At 44.7% G+C, this 20,661-nt stretch overlaps 1 long non-coding RNA gene across 1 annotated transcript; it reads right to left on the bottom strand.

The window, feature by feature from the left end:
* Window positions 1–14,565: 14,565 nt before the first annotated feature.
* LOC130911421 (uncharacterized) lies at window positions 14,566–19,993 on the bottom strand. Its single transcript, XR_009062105.1, has 6 exons — window positions 19,430–19,993; window positions 16,751–17,066; window positions 15,862–15,936; window positions 15,621–15,755; window positions 15,155–15,526; window positions 14,566–15,060 (listed from the first exon to the last, which is right to left on the bottom strand). It is a non-coding gene; the product is annotated as an uncharacterized LOC130911421 (long non-coding RNA).
* Window positions 19,994–20,661: the final 668 nt, after the last annotated feature.

Here is a 20,661-nt window from a genome sequence, read left to right as displayed (position 1 = left end):
AAAGAAACTGCTTTTCTGTACTGTTTCTCTTTTTTATTTACCAGCTTTCAATTTAACATGTTTAACAATTGTACATGCAGTCTAAACATTAAGTATATGAAAATGTCTTGTAAACAGTAAGAATTCAAGTGTGAACATTTATAACAGCTAGTATGACTTGAACAACATTATACAAATCAATACGACGACTGTGCAAACATGTCATTGTAACACAAATGACATACGACTTGAACAGTACACTTCAAACAGACAACTTATTGTTCATGGCTGATGTGACATTATTACTTTTTGCTTTTTACTTCAATGTTTCTGTTTTTTGTTTTTTTTTTCTTCTTTTTTTCAGAGCATTTTTTTAAATACATGCACGCACATATGCACCCCCACCACAGAGACACACACGCTAAAGCTATATTGCTCTTATGCCAATGAAGCGTTTAAGATTTTATGATGGCAGTAATGACAGAGAATAAAGCAAGCACATACAGAAAAATAGCGGTGGCCATTAAATGGTGATATTATAAGCCCCACTGTTGGATTATAATTTATGGTGAATGCTTTACCATCATAAAAGCTGTCAAAGAAATCACACACACACACACAGATACAAAATAACGCGACATACTAATTGCTAGATGCAGTCGGTGCCCAATCCACTCATTAAGTTCAGCCGTTTTGACAAGGTTAGAGCCGCTATCAGACTCCATCACGTTCATTTGTAGCGTTAGCCGCTAGCGTCAGCCAGTAGAAAGCAATAGAAGCACCCTCTCATGAAATCGTGAGGAAAGCGGGTGAAAGCCTGCCTGGAGGCCGCCAAGAGTCTACTTAATGTCGGGTGAAAGTTTGGCTAAGCTCCCTTAAGCCCGACTCCATCACGTTTGCTTGTAGCATTAGCCGCTAGCGTTAGCCTACTGGGCTGCTGTTTGCTTGATTTCCTGATAACCACGTGACTTCACATGTAAACACACTGACTGCTTTCTTAAAGGGGAACGAACGTAGCCGAACAACACAGCGTCAAAGCGGGATGAAAAGACTATATTCACTTGTTTTATTAAATGACCAAATTTACCGACATGGTCAAAATTACGTCGGTCATCGTGAAGAATTTTGGTAACGGTCAATTTTTGGTAAACCGCCTGGCTCTGCGGAAAACTCATTTGGGTACAATGCAACAGGTATCTGGATCTGTCAGGACATCTGGTATTGAATGAAAGAGCTACTATTCGTCTATGTACTGCCCAAAAATTATTTATTTTCTTTATGGTACAACAGACGTTATGGCCAACACATATCAAGGGGACGCCGCGTCCCCGATTTTACTACGCAGAGTGTAAAGAGTTCATTCTTGGATAATTGTGAAAAAGTGATCATCCGGGATGGAGGATCGAGCCGCTACTCCTCCGCATTGTGAGGAGCCAGCTGAGGGGGTTCGGCCATCTGGTTTGGATGCCTCCTGAACGCTTGTCCAAAAAGAATATACAAAGAATATTTTATTTAAGGCCAAAATTGAGTTTTTAAATATTCTATTGTATTTTTCTTGGTCTAAGCTCTTTTTTTATTATTATTATTATTATTATTTTTTTTTATAAGATTGAAATGAAAACTGTTTGTGGTCTTGCGCCTGTCCTTCACCACAAAAACCGGCGTTACTTTGGAAGGGCATAGGTTTGGTCTCAACATTCGTAGGGACGATATAACAGCATAACTTGCATGTAGGTACACTTTTTGCTGGGGACGGGACATCAATTAGACCAAACAGATTGGATGAAGGGGGCAAAGGGCCACATTTCTCATGTATATGAACCTAATTAATTAATAGGCAAAATGATCAATGCAAAATAAATCCTTATCTTCTGATAATAACTTTTACGTGCATTGGTTCAGATGATACACTGTTCGATTCAAACCTTTGTTTTCAAAAAATACTAAAGAAACATTTTGAAAACTTCCTGAATAAATGTCTGGTTTTTATTAGCAAACATAAACATAATGAAAATGATTCACTTAATAATGGTAGGGTCAATTCTATCCTTACAACATATGGAACTATTGAAAGATCTAAATTCTCTATATAACTGAACATTATATCATGCAAAAAAGGTAAGGCTAATTAAAAGTTTGTGGGGACAATTTTAGCATCCTGAAAAGTTGGTAGTGTTATGTACCTACCGTCCCTATGCAAACCTACGCCCTTTTTGTAAAAGTCCTCCTTATTTTCCTTTACTTTAAAAAAAAATCTCTCCGCCTCAATGGAGAGGATTGCTTCAATTAGATCGTTCTGTGTTCTGTTTGACATGCCAGAAAACACAGTGGACGTGTCCAAATGTCTAGCTAACCTTTCATCTTTCTCAGCAAAACCATGTAATCGTTCTACATATATGCCACGTTTAGAAGAGCTTACACGCTTTCACCACGAAATGTTAACTCCTGTTTAGCTAGGATGCAGGTTGCATTAATGAGGTCTTTCAAACTCTTTCGGTTTTCTTTTACCTTAGCCTTGAGGATGCTACCGTTGAGCTTCCGCTGTTCTTCAAAGCCAAATCGATCCTTGAGCTTCCAAAAGTTTTTAAAGCAATCAGGCTTTGAATGTGAGTGGTCGAGCTCTCATATTTGCTGAGGCTTCGTGGTAGTTTTTTAATGTCACAATATCTCGTGTTAGTCCAGACATTGGCACAAGTTGAGAAGAAAAGGCAGGGAAAGCAGCAAAGGCGATTTTTCGAAGGACAGCCACATAGCCAGTCTTTTCCGGTGTACCAGTCCGTTTGAAAAGCGCGAGTTATCTTCTGTCCCGTAGTTTGAAGCAAACCTTTTAGCTCCGGTGTTGTGTTAACCGCGTCCACTTTTAACGGAAAGTCTAGTTTCACGTACGCCCCTTTGCAGTGCGGCAGAGTACTATCTGCCGCAGCCTGTGCCTTTTCACTGCGGTTTTATTTCCCATCAGCAAAACTAAATATGTCGCTAACAAACATTAAACTTTAAGGGATAAAGACATTAGCCAGACTGTGGAAAATCAGGTCAAATAAACGTATGTGGAAACATTATAATGGCGACATGCAGATGTACGGCAACCAGCACGCTCCAATTCCATGTATCAACCCGGTTTGTTATGGATTGCGCAATCAGAGGTGAGGCTTTACTCGTTGCTGCCGCACCTCTCGTTTCATTTCTTTATTTGAACAGGAAATAGGCAAATTCAGCGATTTTGACTATAAAAATGTTTGAAATGAGTCATACATAAAGAGCAATGGACAAATATGAATAAAAAATCAATGCTATAATTACTTTTTTGTCATGATGACAGGTGAGGCAGAGCCTCCCCTGACCGCACGTCACTGAATTATGCAAAATACGCATAAGACTTTGGTGAAACTGTATTTAAACATTTTAGCAACTCGTTTAGCTCAACAAATACACTGGATGGCAATATTTAGTCACAATATACAAACTATGTCAAGAGTCTTGTATGTTGTGAAGACAACGTACAAATGAACGTAAGGCACAAATGGACCCGCACGAAAAAGGAAACTACGGCGTCCGTCGAGGGACAAATGTAGTCATTGGCTTGATAATTTAATACTCGCCACTGACACCTTGTGGTGTATTTAAATCACTACCTAACATAGTTAAAGAGTGACACTGTGGAAGTACAGCAGTGTACTCATGTGACATCGCCGCCCTGCGACATCAACAACAATGGCGAGCTACTAGTTACTTTTTTGATTTAAAATTTTGCAACTTGTATTAAAACGAAAACATTAAGAGGGGTTTTAAGATCAAATGATTATAACTCGTACTAGAATTTATCGTTTAAGAACTACATGTCTTTCTATTCGTGGTACCCTTTAAAGTGGCAGCAGGGCACTCAGAATAGGAATGTATCTATCTGCCTGCCTGTCTTTTGGCCTGCCTGCCCATCTATCTGCTTGCCTGCAGCCCTGCCCATCCTAATAACTGTTGTTCCAATTATCTGCTCAATTGCTTACCCCCAACAAAACAGTTAAAAAAAAAAAAAAAAAAAAAAAACAGCATATATGAATGTATATGTAATATAAATAAAGTTTTTTTTTTCTGTTTTAAAGCCATTTGGGAACTTTCAATACCACAGTATGTAGTTTTGTTATACATACACTACCGTTCAAAAGTTTGGGGTCGCTTTGACCCCAGACTTTTGAACCGAATTGTACATAATGAAAAATCCCATATGATACACTATGATAGACAACTTTGAGTGTAGGCTAAAACATGATGTTCTTAGTTTTTTATCAACTTCAGCTTTGGTGACAAAGCATTACATTTTATTATTATTATTTTAACTTTACTTTCTGCCCAACGGCACTCACAGGGGGAATAAACAATACGCTTAGTCCCGTGTTTGGGTTGTATTTAGAAAAGAAACCAGCAATCTAGTTAAAATACATGAACAAAACCAAAAACTGCGAGCACGACGCAATTCAGACATTGTTATAAAGTACGTTGTTTCCATCTCGTGGTCAAATATCAAAAGCGCAACCAACGTTTTATTTCAGGTGCGATCGTAACGTTGTTCATCTCCCGTTGTCCTATGGCTCAAAAATTACGCACCCTACGAAATTAAAATGTTAAATCCAAATCTGTTTTTTTAATGATTTGTTTTTTAAATGATGAAACAACATGTTATTTATCAATCGAACCCTTTTTTATTTAACCATGTATCCACACATGACAAAAAGTCATTCACCAATGAAAATGACTCTTTATTTAATATCAACGTTATTATGATTATTATACCACATTAGATATGTGCAAGATAATATAAATTTAACATCACAAACAATAAAATATTGTCGAAATGATAATAACAAAAAAAGTGTAGAACATTCTACTTGTGACGATTTGGCTCAGACGTGCTGATCACTACAGCGGCTCTGGTTAGAGAGCACAGGAAGATGAAAACAAATTATTTTGTGGGGCTCATGTGCAGGTGTGCATACATGTACACACATTTAGTATCTGGTAAATAACGTAGACTACAGAAATATAGTCAACATTCACTGACCTCTTAATGTGTTAGTTTATTAAACATTAAACAACATCATTTTAACTATAAACCAACTTCAGTGAACATTTGCACGCCATCTCCCTTCAAACCACTACATTCACTGTTGACACATTCATTTGTTTTGATATGATGCTAACAGTAGGGAGACCATATATTGATTCCCCCAAAAAGAGAACACTTGGCCCGGCCTTGAGTCACTTGAATTTTACTCGATGTTCACTCAAAGATGCCTATATAACGTTAATATATGGCGGAAAACACAGACAAGACTGAAAAAGCAGTTTCTGCTCTTGCACCCTTCTTTAAAATAAACTGTAGCATTTTGAGCCAAAAGAACCGATGTGTTTGATAGAACAATATGTCTATATGCTGCCATAGCAGATTCATGGCGCATTAAGCCCCCGAACTATTTTTAGTTGGTCCGTTTTACCCTGGAAACCCCCGTTTACAGACGTCACGCAACCGTTTTTGTTTCTGCCAAGCCATAAAAAGAAAGTAATTATATTTATTATCCAAAATGTCTGCCATTTTGAGTTTAGAATCATTAAACTGTGTCTAATATTTCGTTTAAGAAAAACGACTTAAAAAAAATATTTTTAATTTTTTATTATTTTAATATTATTATTGAATATATTTATTTTAATTTTGAATCATTTTTAAACATGACATATTTTAAACTTTTAATTACATTACGTCACAATGAAAACAATTGGCGTCTGTAAATAAGTCACAGATATCTACCTCATAACTATCGCTTAACTGTATTTGTTTGTTACTGTCGCATTTTCCCCGTTATGTTAGATGATTCATAATCGATCCAAACAAAGAAAATTAGGGGGGGGGGGGGGACGTTTAAAAGGGTAAATATATGAAAAAGAAAATCTCGACTACTCCTTGATGTCCGTGATTTCTGCGTGGCGATTCTTGTTATATTACCATGTTTTACCCATAAAATCCGCCAAAAAAACAGCTGTGGCCATTCACAGCTCTGTCTTGACACTTGGTGATACATGCTACATGGAGTTTTCGGATCGATAAATGAAAGTACACGATAAGATCTCGTTAAAGTCATGGCGTCTGTAATTCTGCTGTCGCGTTCTCTCACCTCCAGATAGGCTTCCGCTGTTTAAAAAAAAAAAAACATTTTTTTTTTTTTTTAAATGGCCACCTGTTCAAATTTTTTCTTCCCCCAGAAAATTGAGATTTTAAGCTTTCCAATGATGTATCACACATGCATATAGGTCAATTTTGAAATTTGGCCAAATTGGGGGTCTCGGAGCAGAACTTCAAGTCATCTGAGTGTTTTGCGCCATATTTATAATGTGCCTCCTCCGTTTGGATAGAAAAAAAAAATAGTTTTATTAAAATATATTTTAAATATATAATATACTGTATATATATCTACTGTACAGTATATGTTATACAACCAAAGAAAATTTCAAATTCTCAGAGGTTACTCGAGAGGCTTCATTCTTCCTAAAGAAAGAAAGAAGAAAAAAAAAAAAAAGCAGACAATAAATATGCAAAAAAGAAAAAAAAAAAGAATGAATAATGATGAAAAAAATATATATATATATAATGCAGATCCATGGACCCGGTTTTCTGACGGGCCGCCTCGTCCTGCTCGGCGTAGCTCTTGGGGCAGTAGGAAGCCATGCGTTCCAGGTTGGTGGCAGCTACTGCCATCTGGAATTTGTCGTAGATGTAGATCAGAGGCAGCGAGTCCACGTCCTGCCACTGGTGGTTGTCGGTGTTGTGGCGGGTGGTGACAGTCTTTAGCCTGTCGTCTTTGCCCATCTCCAGGGGCGTTCGCGCTGTCACACAGACGTAGCGGTCCTCAGAGCTTGCCGCGTAGACGTTGCACACGATCTTTGGCGCCGACTCCAGGTTGTGTCACTTGTCTATTTTCATTATTTTGGTAGACCTCTGACTCCATGAGAGTCAAATGCGTTGTCATCTATTGATGGAGCTGGTTTATGGTCATCTGGAGTTCTATCAAACACTGAACATCCAAGAGTATCGGTGCTCGGTTAAGCATGCTCGTTCTCCTTGCTTGCTTGTGATGTTAAACCACGATGTTTCTGCATACCGCTGTAGTCTTCTTTGACGTTGATAATATTTGGACACTGATGAAGAAGAGATGTGCGTCCGTTTGATAGTATATTTGCCTTGTATACATTTACATCCGAAGGCTTGTGGACTGTTCCTAGGCACACATCTCCAACGATGACCCACCCCAGGTCCAGCCGTTGTGCATAAGGAGCATTATTTGGTCCGTTGATCTGTTCTCTTACTTTGTGCACTCTTAAGATGTCTCTTCCTAAAAGCAGAAGAATGGGAGCGTCGTGATCGACAGGATACAGTTTGTTGGCAATTGGCTGTAAGTGAGCGTGGTGGAGTGCAATATTTGGAGATGGAATTTCAGTCCTGTCGTCTGGTACCATCTCACACTCGATTAAAGTGGGCAAAGGAAGTTGTGATTTCCCATCCATAGCCTCCAGTATGAAATTCGATGCTCGTCGACCTGCTGTCTCTTGTATACCTGAGCATGTTTTCAGTGTGTATGGCATCATCTGAGAGTTTACACTGAAAATTTCAAAGAATTCAGTCTTAGCAAGAGACTTGTTGCTCTGTTCGTCCAACACAGCATACACTTTAACAGCTTTCTCTCGTTGACCAGCTTCACTAAGCAGATCTTGGAACATGAACGTGAGCCATTTTCGCTTCCACAAATCTTCGTACACATGGAGTTGACTGAGGATGATGAGCTTTCACTTTGCTCCCCGCTGTCGTCTTTGTTGGTTGTAGTCTGGTGTGTAGCTTCAGCCGGTGGACCAGGGTGCAGAGCTGATATGTGTCTTTCACTATTACACTCAATATGTTAGGGTGCGCTGGGAAGTGGACCCCAAAGCAGACAAGGGTGGCTGTGGTGATTTTCAAAAGTTTATTTGAGCACAAGTCGCAGCACCGCACGTGCACTTGGCGTGTAGCTGGCAGGTGTTGACAGGAGCTCAATCAGGCGTCGGTACAATTCAGGGAGCAGGCACGGGGAATCCTGGGACGGAACAAGAGGTCTGATTAGCCGGGTAAGAATTAATGTGGTAAATACCTGAATGCTGGACTTCACTGACGGGATTACTGAAAGTTTGGTCTGGCGACGAGCGGCAACGACGAGCTGGCTTATAAAGGCGGCTGATTTCGATGGCTTGCAGCTGTCGGCGTCTTCGCCCGTCTGGTCTCCAGCCTGCAATCAAGGAGCCCTAACAGTCCCCCCCCCCCCCCCCCCCCCCACGGGCGACACAAGGCGCCCGAGGCACGCGATCGGGATAGGCGCGATGGAAGTCGCGTATCAGGGACCTGCACAACACCTGCCTGGCTGGGATCCAACTTCGCTCCTCAGGCCCATAGCCCTCCCAGTCGACGAGGTACTGTACCCCACGGCCACGACGGCGGACGTCCAAGAGACGTCTCACTTTGAAGGCTGGGTGCCCGTCAATTAACAATGGAGGAGGGGGAGTCTGCACCGGAGGGGACAACGGGCATGACGAGACCGGCTTTACCTGGGAAACATGGAAGGTGGGATGGACACGCAGAGACCTGGGGAGCTTGAGGCGGACTGAGCAGGGATTCACTACCTTCTCTACTTCAAAGGGGCCGACAAAACGTGGGGCCAGTTTCCTGGAATTAACTCTTAGTGGCAAGTGTTTTGAGGAGAGCCATACCTTCTGCCCCACAGAGTAGACAGGGGCTGGTGTACGGCGACGGTTGGACTGGGCCTGGGAACTTTCGGACGAGCGGATTAGCGCAGCGCGTGCTCTCCTCCAAACCTTGGTGCACCGGTTGATGTGCCTTTGCACCGAGGGAACCGCTATGTCCTGCTCTTGGGATGGGAACAAGGGGGGCTGTTAGCCCAGTGAGCACAGGAAGGGGGACATGCCTGAGGAGGCGTTCGGCAGGGTATTATGGGCATATTCGACCCAGGAGAGGTGGTCGCTCCAGGAATTGGGACAGGACTGTGCGACACAGCAGAGTGCTGCTTCCAGCTGTTGGTTTGTGCGTTCACACTGGCCGTTGGTTTGAGGATGGTAACCTGAGGAGAGACTCACACCAACGTCCAGAGCTGCGCAGAAAGCCCTCCACACCTGCGAGGTGAATTGGGGACCCCTATCAGACACAATATCAGACGGGATGCCATGCAGGCGGAAGACATGCTGGACCAGCAGTTCTCCGGTCTCCTTCGCCGATGGGAGTTTGCGAAGCGGGATGAAATGGGCCCCCTTGGAAAATCTGTCAACCACAGTGAGTATTACGGTGTTACCTCGGGAAGGGGGGAGACCGGAGACAAAGTCCAGGGCGATATGGGACCACGGGCGGCTAGGGATGGGAAGAGGGCGAAGCAGGCCAGAGCTGGGTTTGGTCGAGGTCTTGTTGCGGGCGCAAACGTGGCAAGCAGTGACAAAAGCCCGTGTGTCCTCAGGCATTGTGGCCCACCAGAACCATTGGCGCAACACAGCGAGGCTCCTGCGGATACCCGGGTGGCAGAACAGGCGAGACGAGTTGGCCCACTCCAGCACCTGTTGCCGGACTGATGCGGGAACAAACAAATTAGCCTGAGACCCCTGCCGGGGGTCCGGGTGCTCCCCAAGGGCTTCCTTAACCTTGGACTCCACCTCCCATTCCACTGCAGCAAGAAAACAGGTGGAAGGGAGAATGGGGGCCGGGTCCACCCTGGTCTCACTAGGCAGGAACTGGCGGGATAGGGCATCTGGCTTGACATTACGTGCCCCTGAGATATAGGAGAGAGAGAAATTAAAACGTTCCAAAAACATAGATCCTCCGGGCAGCCTTGAGGTACTCCAGGTTTTTGTGATCAGTCAAAACGATGAAAGGCTGGCGAGCTCCCTCCAGCAGGTGCCGCCACTCCTCCAGGGCAAGTTTAACAGCCAGCAACTCGCGGTCCCCAATGCTATAGTTTTGCTCGGCGGGGGTTAGTCTGCGGGAGAAAAATGCACTGGGGTGCACCTTGCCATCGCCAGTCTGTCGTTGGGACAAGACTGCTCCCACGCCCATTTCAGAGGCATCCACCTCCACAATGAACTGTAAGGCAAGGTCAGGATGTGCCAGCACGGGGGCTGAAGTAAAGCATTGCTTAAGGTACCTGAAGGCAGCGTCAGCAGAGTCAGACCAGCGAAACGGTGAAACGGTCGATGTGAGGGCCGTTAGCGGTGCTGCGACCCTGCTGTAATTCCTGATGAACCCCCGATAAAAGTTTGCGAACCCGAGGAAACGTTGGAGTTGTTTCCGATCGGTGGGCCGTGGCCACTCTACCACTGCGGTTAGCTTACCAGGGTCCATGCGGAGTTCACCCTTGGCAATGACGTAGCCCAGGAATTTGGTCTCTGGGACGTGGAACTCGCACTTTTCTGCCTTCACAAACAGACGGTTTTCCAGGAGTCTTTGGAGCACCTGGCGTACGTGCTGCTCGTGCTCTGTGAGGTTAGGAGAGAAAATCAGGATGTCATCAAGATAAACAAAAACAAACCTGTTGATCATGTCTCTCAGCACGTCATTGACCAGGTTCTGGAAAACCGCCGGGGCATTAGTGAGTCCAAAAGGCATGACGAGATACTCAAAATGGCCCAGGGGAGTGTTAAACGCGGTCTTCCACTCATCTCCCTCTCTGACACGGACCAGATGATAAGCGCTGCGTAGGTCGAGCTTGGTGAATATACGCGCGCCATGGAGGGGTGTGAACGCCGAGTCCATCAGGGGGAGTGGGTACGTGTTCTTAATGGTGATTTTGTTGAGGCCACGGAAATCAATGATGGGCCTCAATGTGCCATCCTTTTTCCCCACAAAGAAGAGGCCGGCGCCGACCGGGGATGAGGACGGACGAATTATACCTGTGGCCAAGGACTCTGATATAGGACTGCAGCACCTCCCTCTCAGCTTCCGAGATCTTATAAATGCGCTCCTTTGGCAGGGCGGCGCCAGGAAGTAGGTCTATGGCACAGTCATAAGGGCGGTGGGGGGGCAGGGCCACTGCTCGGTCTTTACTGAAGACTAGGCTCAGGTCATGGTAGCACTCAGGGACTGATGAGAGGTCTAGCTGGTCTGGGTTCTGGACAGGATAGGCCGGAGCTAGGGCAGATTTTAAACAATTTTTATGGCAAAAGGCACTCCATGCAGTGAGCTTGGGATGGGTCCAATCCTCCGCTGGGCTGTGAGTCTTGAGCCAGGGTAGGCCAAGAACCAGCGGCGTGTGAGGGCAATCGATTACTAATAGACTGAGTACCTCTTGGTGGTTACCCGATAGAAGAAGGTGGACAGGGTCGGTTTGCTCCCCCACACTAAACAGCACCTGTCCATTGAGTGCGATGGTCTTTAACGGGACAGGTAACGAGCGCGTTCCGACGCCCAGCTGTTTCACCAACCTGCGATCAATAAAACTTTGATCAGCACCACAATCAACAAAAGCCTTCACTCTGCAGGACTGGTCTTTCCAAGTAAGTGTGGCGGGGAGCTGGAGCCGAGCTGAGGAATTGTTAAACGCATGACTCACCAGTATTTCCTCACCTACTGGTGAGCCTGCCCGTTTCCCGGACGCACCGGACAATGGCGGAGGAAATGCCCTGCTTGGCCACAGTAGATGCATAGCTGGGCAGCGAGCCTACGTGTGCGTTCCTCCTCAGTGAGCCTGGCTCTCCCTAGCTGCATGGGCTCGGGGCTCTCAGCAGAGGGCAGTGTAGAGGCGACGATGTGTGGGGAATACCCGGAAGTAGGGGCCATACTCTGGGCAGCGGGACAGTGAAACTTGAAAGGCGGCGGCTCGCTGCGTTGACGTCGTCTTTCGCGAAGTCGATTGTCGATTCGAATCGAACGATCGATGAGCTGATCGAGATTCCCTGGCTCGTCCCTGGAAGCCAACTCGTCCTTGAGCGATTCGCTGAGTGCGCCGGTGAAGACCTCTTGAAGCGCGGCGTCGTTGAATTGGCTCTCAGCTGCAAGCGTGCGGAACTCCACGGAGAACTCTGCGACGCTGCGCCCCCCCTGACGGATGGACATTAGGCGTTTGGCGGCTTCCTTACCACGGACCGGGTGGTCGAAAACTTTGCGCATCTCGGCTGTGAAGCAGTCATATGAGGCGCACGCCGCCGAGCCCTTGTCCCACTCAGCTGTGGCCCAGGCTAAAGCTGGACCGCGAAGGCACCCGATCAGGTAAGCGATCTTGGCCCGCTCGCTGCCGTATGTTTGTGGCTGTTGATCGAACACGAGACCGCACTGCACTAAAAAGGCACGACAAGAGCCCAAGTCGCCATCGTAGGGGGCAGGGGGTGGCACGTGCGGCTCGCGAGGCGTTGGGGAGATGAAGTCTCGGCGGGGTGGTGACGTCGGATGCAGGGGAAGCGGCGTGAACTGCGCCTGGAGAGACTGTAGTGCCTCAGAAATTTCTCCTACCTTTTGGTAAAGATATTCGAGGGCTTGAGCGTGTCGATCAACGGCGGGGGGTGACGGGGAAGCATAACTCGGATCCATGTCCGCGGGGTCCGTGATGGCCAGACCAAGCTGTTAGGGTGCGCTGGGAAGTGGACCCCAAAGCAGACAAGGGTGGCTGTGGTGATTTTCAAAAGTTTATTTGAGCACAAGTCGCAGCACCGCACGTGCACTTGGCGTGTAGCTGGCAGGTGTTGACAGGAGCTCAATCAGGCGTCGGTACAATTCAGGGAGCAGGCACGGGGAATCCTGGGACGGAACAAGAGGTCTGATTAGCCGGGTAAGAATTAATGTGGTAAATACCTGAATGCTGGACTTCACTGACGGGATTACTGAAAGTTTGGTCTGGCGACGAGCGGCAACGACGAGCTGGCTTATAAAGGCGGCTGATTTCGATGGCTTGCAGCTGTCGGCGTCTACGCCCGTCTGGTCTCCCAGCCTGCAATCAAGGAGCCCTAACACAATACACTTTACAACCACCTTACAGTCTTTTGGGGCCTCCTCCCACGTGAAGTGCAATCGAACTCTGGCGACACCTGCATGCAACGTTGACGCCCTGGGTCAAACATTAGGGTCAAGGGTCAAAGGTCAGGAGCGATGCGGCCTCTGTCTTCAAATTGCAAAAAGTTGACTGATTTGTAGCATTCTGCCCTACTGTTAAAGACGCTCTCTCTGATTGGTCATCAGTCCAGAGTGTGGGGTGGTACCCCAACCCTGCTCTGATTGGCCAGTTCTTCCGGTCTGCAATCTGTGACCGAACCCACTCGGATTGAACATCCCCTCCAGGGTGGCAGCTATGAGTTTTTTGTAAAACAGTTTATGAATGAGTTGAAAGTGTATTTAAACAATGAGCACTAATTCCAGTTACTTACTGCACTTTAGGCCCACATAGTCTAGTCAAATCATTTTCTCCATCTTGTTTTGCGCGTTAAAGACTAACAGATGAATGTGAGATTATCCCACTTACTTACTTCAGTAAATATTGCCATTTGTTCTTATTAAGCACATACATCTAAACGTTGGTCATTTTTTACCTAAATCAAGAAAAATCTGCTTTCAAATAATGTTTTGAACCATATTTATTCTGGAATTAAGAATATTTATAACATTTCAAAGCTTTTTAAATTTATTTTAAGGAGGTGTGTTTTTGGCCAATGTAAAAGAATCCTAAATGCCTTTGTTAGGTGAATTTTCCCCCGCAGAATATATAAAATACGTATACACAGATGAGCTCATTCATTCATATTTTAGGTCCATTTGTGTGTTGTCTTTTCTGTGGTAGTTGCAGGCGGTTGAATACGGCTGTTTGAATGTTAGAATAGAATAGGCTCTGTCATTCAAATAGTACAATGACATTAAAAATAGCAACACCCTATTAGTGCATCACACAATAAATTAATGTCAATAGTACATAAATAAATAATATACACTAGTACTACCTAAAAATAAATTTAAGTGTACGAAGGAGGTAGTGTTGATGTTAAAATAAATAAAATGATAGCCGACTCCTGAACTAGGCCAATAGCAAACTGCAATATGCAAGTGTTAATCAGATATACAAGTGTTAAGAAACTAGTATTCCATTAGAAGTAAGTTACTAGGTTTTAAATTTTCATTCACGATGTCATTCTGCCCAACAGGTAACAAGTTAACTCTGGGTGGCCTTGGCATCTTTCCATTCTGCAGGGTGGTTGAGCATCTGTTCAGAGGCTGCGGGAGGGCGGGACCAAAGTTCGACGTTGTTTCCTTCAAGTGGCGTCGTGGTCCGAAGCGCAGCATTATAGATTTCTTCATTACTGTTTTAGCTGTTGTGTTGTCTTGGCCTATTTTTTCCCCACTTTCAATTATGGGCATTTGGACTTTTCCCAATTTCTGTATGCCTTAAATGTATTTGTTATTACACTCAAATTCCAGTTTTTTTTTTCTTGTATTTAAATAAAGGAGATATAGTACACAGTAAAAGTTAAGCAGCCTGTATTGAGTCTTAAATAAGTTTAATGATAAGCAAGTGTTTTGCAGATATTGACGTGTTGAGAAATAAGGACTAGGTTTTTAATTTTCTGTGAGCACTCATTGGGAAAGTGCACAATATACAGGACTATATGCTATGCCGAGCAATATGGTTATTTGTGTGTGTAAAAAGAAGTAGCTGAGACATGAAGTACATCTCAATATGTTTTATTTTACAAGGTCATTGACCGCCTCCTTAAAATTTACAAAGTTTTCAAAAGACCTGCCAGAAAGTCCTTTGGACGTGGACGCCTTGACCATGTAGGTCTTTTTTTTTTTTTTTTTTTTTATCAATATTTTTTGTGACCCTGTGCAGATTGGGCAAAAAGCGCACAGGCGCGTAGTATTTTACATTGCCAGTCTTCATCATCACCTTGTGGTGGTGGTGCTTGTTGTTGTGCTGCTGCTACTGCTGCTGAAGATGGTGTATTTGCTACAGCAGGTCATGTTGATAATGCTGCTAATGCTGATGCACAAGCTGACGTGAGGGGCGTAGCTGGTGCAACTTTGCCTTTAGCTTGCTACAGAACAAAAAATAAATATCACGGGTAAGCCCTGAAATGCATTAAAACACTGGCAAAGGAAATTATGTTATTTTTTTATCGACCTACTGACCTCCTCCTCCTTTGTGAGGATGTACAGTCGAAATCGCTTAACGTGACATTGATGTCCTACTCTGTCATCAGTAGCCACTGACGCACGAAGCAGAAGGCTTCCTGGACCATCTTCCATTCTTCTGCGCTTTTGGCGAGATCGTTACGGAAGAACTTGGAGAGGTCATAAAACTGCCACATCTCCTCGAACGTGAAGGACCGGAAGCTGCCATGCCCGCAGATGGCCCGGTCGATGTTCTGCTCCAAGTGGCATGACACCGGAGGGAACATATCCACGTAGCGTAGAAGCTGCTCCTTCAGCCACCACTCCCCAGTTTTGGTGTCGCACCTTCCCATCTGTCGTCGCCTCTCCTTCACGTGGCTATCGAGGAGACTTTTTAAGAGAGCATGCAGTAGTTGTTTTAAACTGATTTTTTTATTTTCTTTTGGGTAACAAAGACACACATCAATTTCTTATTTATACTCACTACTTGACATAGCAGACATCTTCCTCCATAAGCCACAGAAGGTCTTGCCTTTGTATTTCCCAAAGGTCACCGTGAGCTGGCCAAGGATCTGCTGGTCTGTTGGAGCTGCGGTGACGGCATGGCAGTTTTTCCTAGCTGTCAGGCGTAAAAAAACATCAGACAAGAAGAAATAATGTAGTTCAATTCATTTTTTAAATGAAGGAGATGTTGTTGTTTTTTTAAAAGGCATCCAGAACAATACCTTGTTTGTACATGTACTTCTCAGGCGCAGTTTAGGCAGCAAAGCATGGTGGCCGGTCATCGCTTCTGATGTACACTGAGAAACACAAAGGCAAGTGTCAACACAAAAAAGCAGGACATGACACGGAGGAAAAATTCTAGATGATAGTAATAATAAAATTGCATTTTTGTTGGTTGTGAAGACGATGCCTCCATTCCTAGCTGGCAATTAGAAAAACAAAAATGACGATGTTCAGAGATGCTAAAATGTTGAGAGGGGTGTCTTGAGTTCATCTAATTCCCAAATTCCAAATAAAAACGAACTTATTGGGGAAAGTGCAAAATTGGCCCACTTACAAAATGATGACGTCTATGTAGTACAGTATGTAGAAAGTGACCTTATCCAACATTGGGGCTTCTTCCCCTTCACATGGAAGAATCATGTTTATGGGTATGGTTCCCTTTTAAGATCTTATACTTCTGACAAACATTTCCGATGACCCTTTCAACATGGATTCTCAAATGTGCTGACAGCGGCTTTTTGTAAATGCTGGGAGTTTGACATCTGAACACTACATGCCCACACATTCTTGTATGTCAAAACCTCTGTCAGCCAAGACATTGTCCCCAGGTAACAAATATTTAAAAAACAAAAAAATCACTGTTCAGGGTTATATGTTTGTCACTTGTACGCCCTCCCCAGCCTTTTGATAAGAAACAAATGGCTCCCTTGGGTGTAATACATATTAAATACTTCATAGTGTGGTGGTGCTTGTAGCTGGAAAACATTTGGGCACGTGCTTTCAGATTTGATGAGTTTTCTGTGAAAATTTCAAAACGGTCAATAATCACAGTCTGTGTCACATCCTGATTGGTGTTGTGCGTCTCATCCTCCGTGATTAGCTGATCACCTTTTTCTCCAGCTTCATGTGTCCCCTCTTCAGTCTGTAGCTGACCACTTTCTTCTCCAGCGTCAGGTGTCCCTTCCTCATTCTGTTGGTGACTGTTTATTTCACCAGGCTCAGATGGTCCCTCCTTGGTCTGCAGCTCTTCAATGTTTGCATCCTGCTGGACCCCCATCTCTGGTGCTTGCAGTGTCTCTTTCCGTAGCTGCTCACGTTCGTCTTGCAGAGCGTGCAGTGTTTGTCGGTGTAACAGATGTGTGTCCCAGATGTAGGGGTGGTGCCCAGTCTGGGTCAGTCTCCCTCATTTCATAAGCTGGTTCACCTGCAATCACAGGTTTTATTTAGAAAGCTAGGCAAGATTGGATATTTCCATGGCATTTCACTTTCGTAAACACTTAATCAGACATGCTACCATCCCATCAGATCATCAGAATTTATAAATCAAGCCGGATGCAACGGACAGGACGTGAAAAGTGGACATGTCCGGGCAAAGAGGACGTTTGGTCATCCAAGCAAACAGTCATGGCCGATAAAAACTAGATCACGATTGTGTACGATCGGGGAAAAAAACGGACCCAAGAAGACATCATCACAACTGTTTCTCCACCAAGCATTGTGAGGAATGTTCACAGTCTATGTGCAGCGACATTAATTCACTTTACAACGCATACTCACATCATCAATGAAGGAGCCGACGTACACTGCTGGCCAAAAGTATTGGCACCCATGCAATTCTGTCAGTTAATGCTCAATTTCTCCCAGAAAATGATTGCAATTACAAATGCTTTGTTAGTACTGCTTTGTCATGTACGTGTACAATCATTTAGTTTATTTTTTTTTTGTCTGTGAATTTCAATCTGTTTGTCACTAGTAAACATACACTCCATTTGAACAAGGAGGGGGACAGCGAATACGTTCGTTCGCTTCCAGCCCTTCCAGTTCAAATGGAGTGGAGGTTTAAGTGCTGTCAATGGCAACACTTGGTCACTTTTCAGTTTTAGTCGATTTCAGCGACGCCGTTGGACAAAAGCGGTGGTGTTTTGCCTTAAGGCAGACACACACCCAAATAGTGCTGTAAAATCACGATGGTCGCCTGCAGATGGATAAAACATTTGTTTCCAGCGGCTGTGTGAAGGATTAAAAGTAACAAGGTAATGAATCCAGTTGTGGCTAAACAATAGGATTGGATCAAGGCCGGCCCAGCCTATACGCAGACTATGCAGCTGCTTAGGGCCCCTGACCACTCGGGGGCGGGGCCCCAATCTGGAAACCTCATTTTATAGGTTGTTAATAGGGCATCGTGAATAATGTGGGGCGCATTGCCGTTGATCCATGCAAACATCCATTTTCTTGTCATTACAATCTGGCAACCTGGGGAGTGACGTTAAACCTGCTTTGCGATGATTGGTGCTCAAACTTGCTTGGAAAATAGATGCACGGATATGTGGAAGAGAATTTATCCCTCTGGAGCAGAGAAAGGAAAGAAGAAAATCGTAGAAGAAAAGAAACAACAGTATAGTGCTGCAACGATTAATCGATGAACTCGAGTATTCGATTAGAAAAAACATTCGAATTAAATGTTGTTGCTTTGAGTATTTGTTTAATGAAAGTGGCATTGTAATGGTTTATTTTGAAATTGTTTGCATTTACTTTTATTGATTAGGGTGGATGCACTGCCCTCTGGTCTGCCTCTTTTTACATGGCTGAATCCAACTGCTCCCTGTTAAGACCAACGTGAGCTAAGTTTTTGTTTGAGCTAATGTTTTTTTAATGTATTCATAATTTAGTTTATAGGTATATTTAGCCGTTTTTTGTGGGAATATGTGTCTGAATCATTTGTTAAGAGCATTGTGAAAAAAACTTCAGCATTTTATAGCATTTAAGCTAGCTGACTTTTTCTATGCAAGTTAGCCAATTGTTCTTTTGTTGTACATAGATCCTCATTAAAAAAAAAAAAAAAAAAAATTATACTCTTTGAGGCTGAGCTCAGGTATTTTAATTTTTCATGTTTCTAATCCGATTACTCGAATATTCCAACTGACTGGTCCATCAATTAATCGATTACTAAAATATTCTATAGCTGCAGCCCTACAACAGTATCGCGGTAATTGAGCATGTTGTTTATGTTGTTGTTGTTGTTGTGCAAGACACTCCGACTTGAACGCTGTTGTCAGCTGAGCTTGTCAATATGTCGTACTGGTAATTGCCATTAGCTGCAGGGCAAAAGCCTGGAGCGAATCAAGTAAAGCGGAGCAAGCTGTCACCTGTCGGCAACGGCAAATGTACGGCTTCCGCTGATTGTAGTAAAACGAAATATTGGCATAATATGCATTTGGACTGGAGAGCGTAGATATAGTCATTTCATTTATATCGGACATTATTATCAAGTAGTATACCAATCAGAAAAAGGTTTGGCGCCATCTACTGTAAGTACTGACAATCATTTGGGGTGAGAAGTTTGAAGTATGCAGTGCAACAAAATCTGATTAATATACAAAATGTGGACGTATGGGTTGGATTGCATGTATGGGTTTCACAGTACTCTGTGACGAAATGGTGGGCCAAAAATATGGGCCCCTTGGCATTTTGCTTAGGGCCCCCAAGTGGCCTGGGCCGGCCCTGCGTGCAAGTGCATCCAATCCACGGGGGACAGACGAGATGGCAGCCCAGACTCAGCAACCTCACCTGCACCTGGCCGAGCTCACAGCCGCCCAGTTCATCGACATCTGGAAACACTTTGACGTGGATGGTCAGTGACTTTTGCTCTTTTTTTTTTCCCTTCCATCAGAAGTTCATTTCTTAAAAAGAGAAAATGTGTTAACTATTAAACATTCATTTTCTTGACTTGGAGTGAAAGATTTTGCAATTTTAATCCTATATAGGGCACTCATTTTTACACAACGTTTGGTTGCCATTGACGGCACCAGACGTCCATATCCATTTTGGCTAGGAGAGGCTAGCAGCGAATGACTACTGCCAACCCTTCCAGTCAAAATGAATTGGATGTCTAGTGTCGCCACTGACACTGAAAGATGAGCATTCACAACCATTCTTTCCAGTTTAAACGAGTTGGATGTCTACAGCTGTCAATAGCAGGCAATGAGTAAAATACTAAGAAGAACAAAAAGATCGACTTTGGAGTCTTATTGGAGATCATAACACATCCATCCATCCATCCATTATCTTCCGCTTGTTCCAGGGTCGGGTCGCGGGGGCAGCAGCTTTAACAGGGAAGCCCAGACTTCCCTCTCCCCAGCCACTTCAACCAGCTCCTCCGGCGGGATCCCAAGGCGTTCCCAGGCCAGCCGAGAGACATAGTCTCTCCAGCATGTCCTGGGTCGTCCCCGGGGCCTCCCGCCGGTGGGACATACCCGGAACACCTCTCCAGGGAGGCGTCCGGGAGGCATCCGGACCAGATGCCCGAGCCACCTCAGCTGGCTCCTCTCTACGCGGAGGAGTAGCAGCTCGACGCCGAGTCCCTCCCGGATGACCGAGCTTCTCACCCTACCTCTAAGGGAGAGCCCGGACACCCTGCGGAGGAAACTCATTTCGGCCGCTTGTATCCGGGATCTTGTTCTTTCGGTCACGACCCAAAGCTCGTGACCATAGGTGAGGGTAGGAACGTAGATCGACTGGTAAATCGAGAGCTTTGCCTTTCGGCTCAGCTCCTTCTTCACCACTACGGACCGGTGCAGAGTCCGCATTACTGCAGACGCCGCACCGATTCGCCTGTCGATCTCCCGCTCCCTCCTACCGTCACTCGTGAACAAGACCCCAAGATACTTGAACTCCTCCACTTGGGGCAGTATCTCATCCCCGACCCGGAGAGGGCACTCCACCCTTTTCCGACTGAGGACCTTGGTCTCGGATTTGGAGGTGCTGATCTTCATCCCAACTGCTTCACACTCAGCTGCGAA

The sequence above is a fragment of the Corythoichthys intestinalis genome, unplaced genomic scaffold, assembly GCF_030265065.1.
Source record: "Corythoichthys intestinalis isolate RoL2023-P3 unplaced genomic scaffold, ASM3026506v1 HiC_scaffold_44, whole genome shotgun sequence".
Lineage (NCBI taxonomy): Eukaryota > Metazoa > Chordata > Actinopteri > Syngnathiformes > Syngnathidae > Corythoichthys > Corythoichthys intestinalis.
The sequence above is the reverse complement of the archived record's forward strand: the minus strand, read 5'-3'. Positions and strand labels throughout refer to the sequence as shown.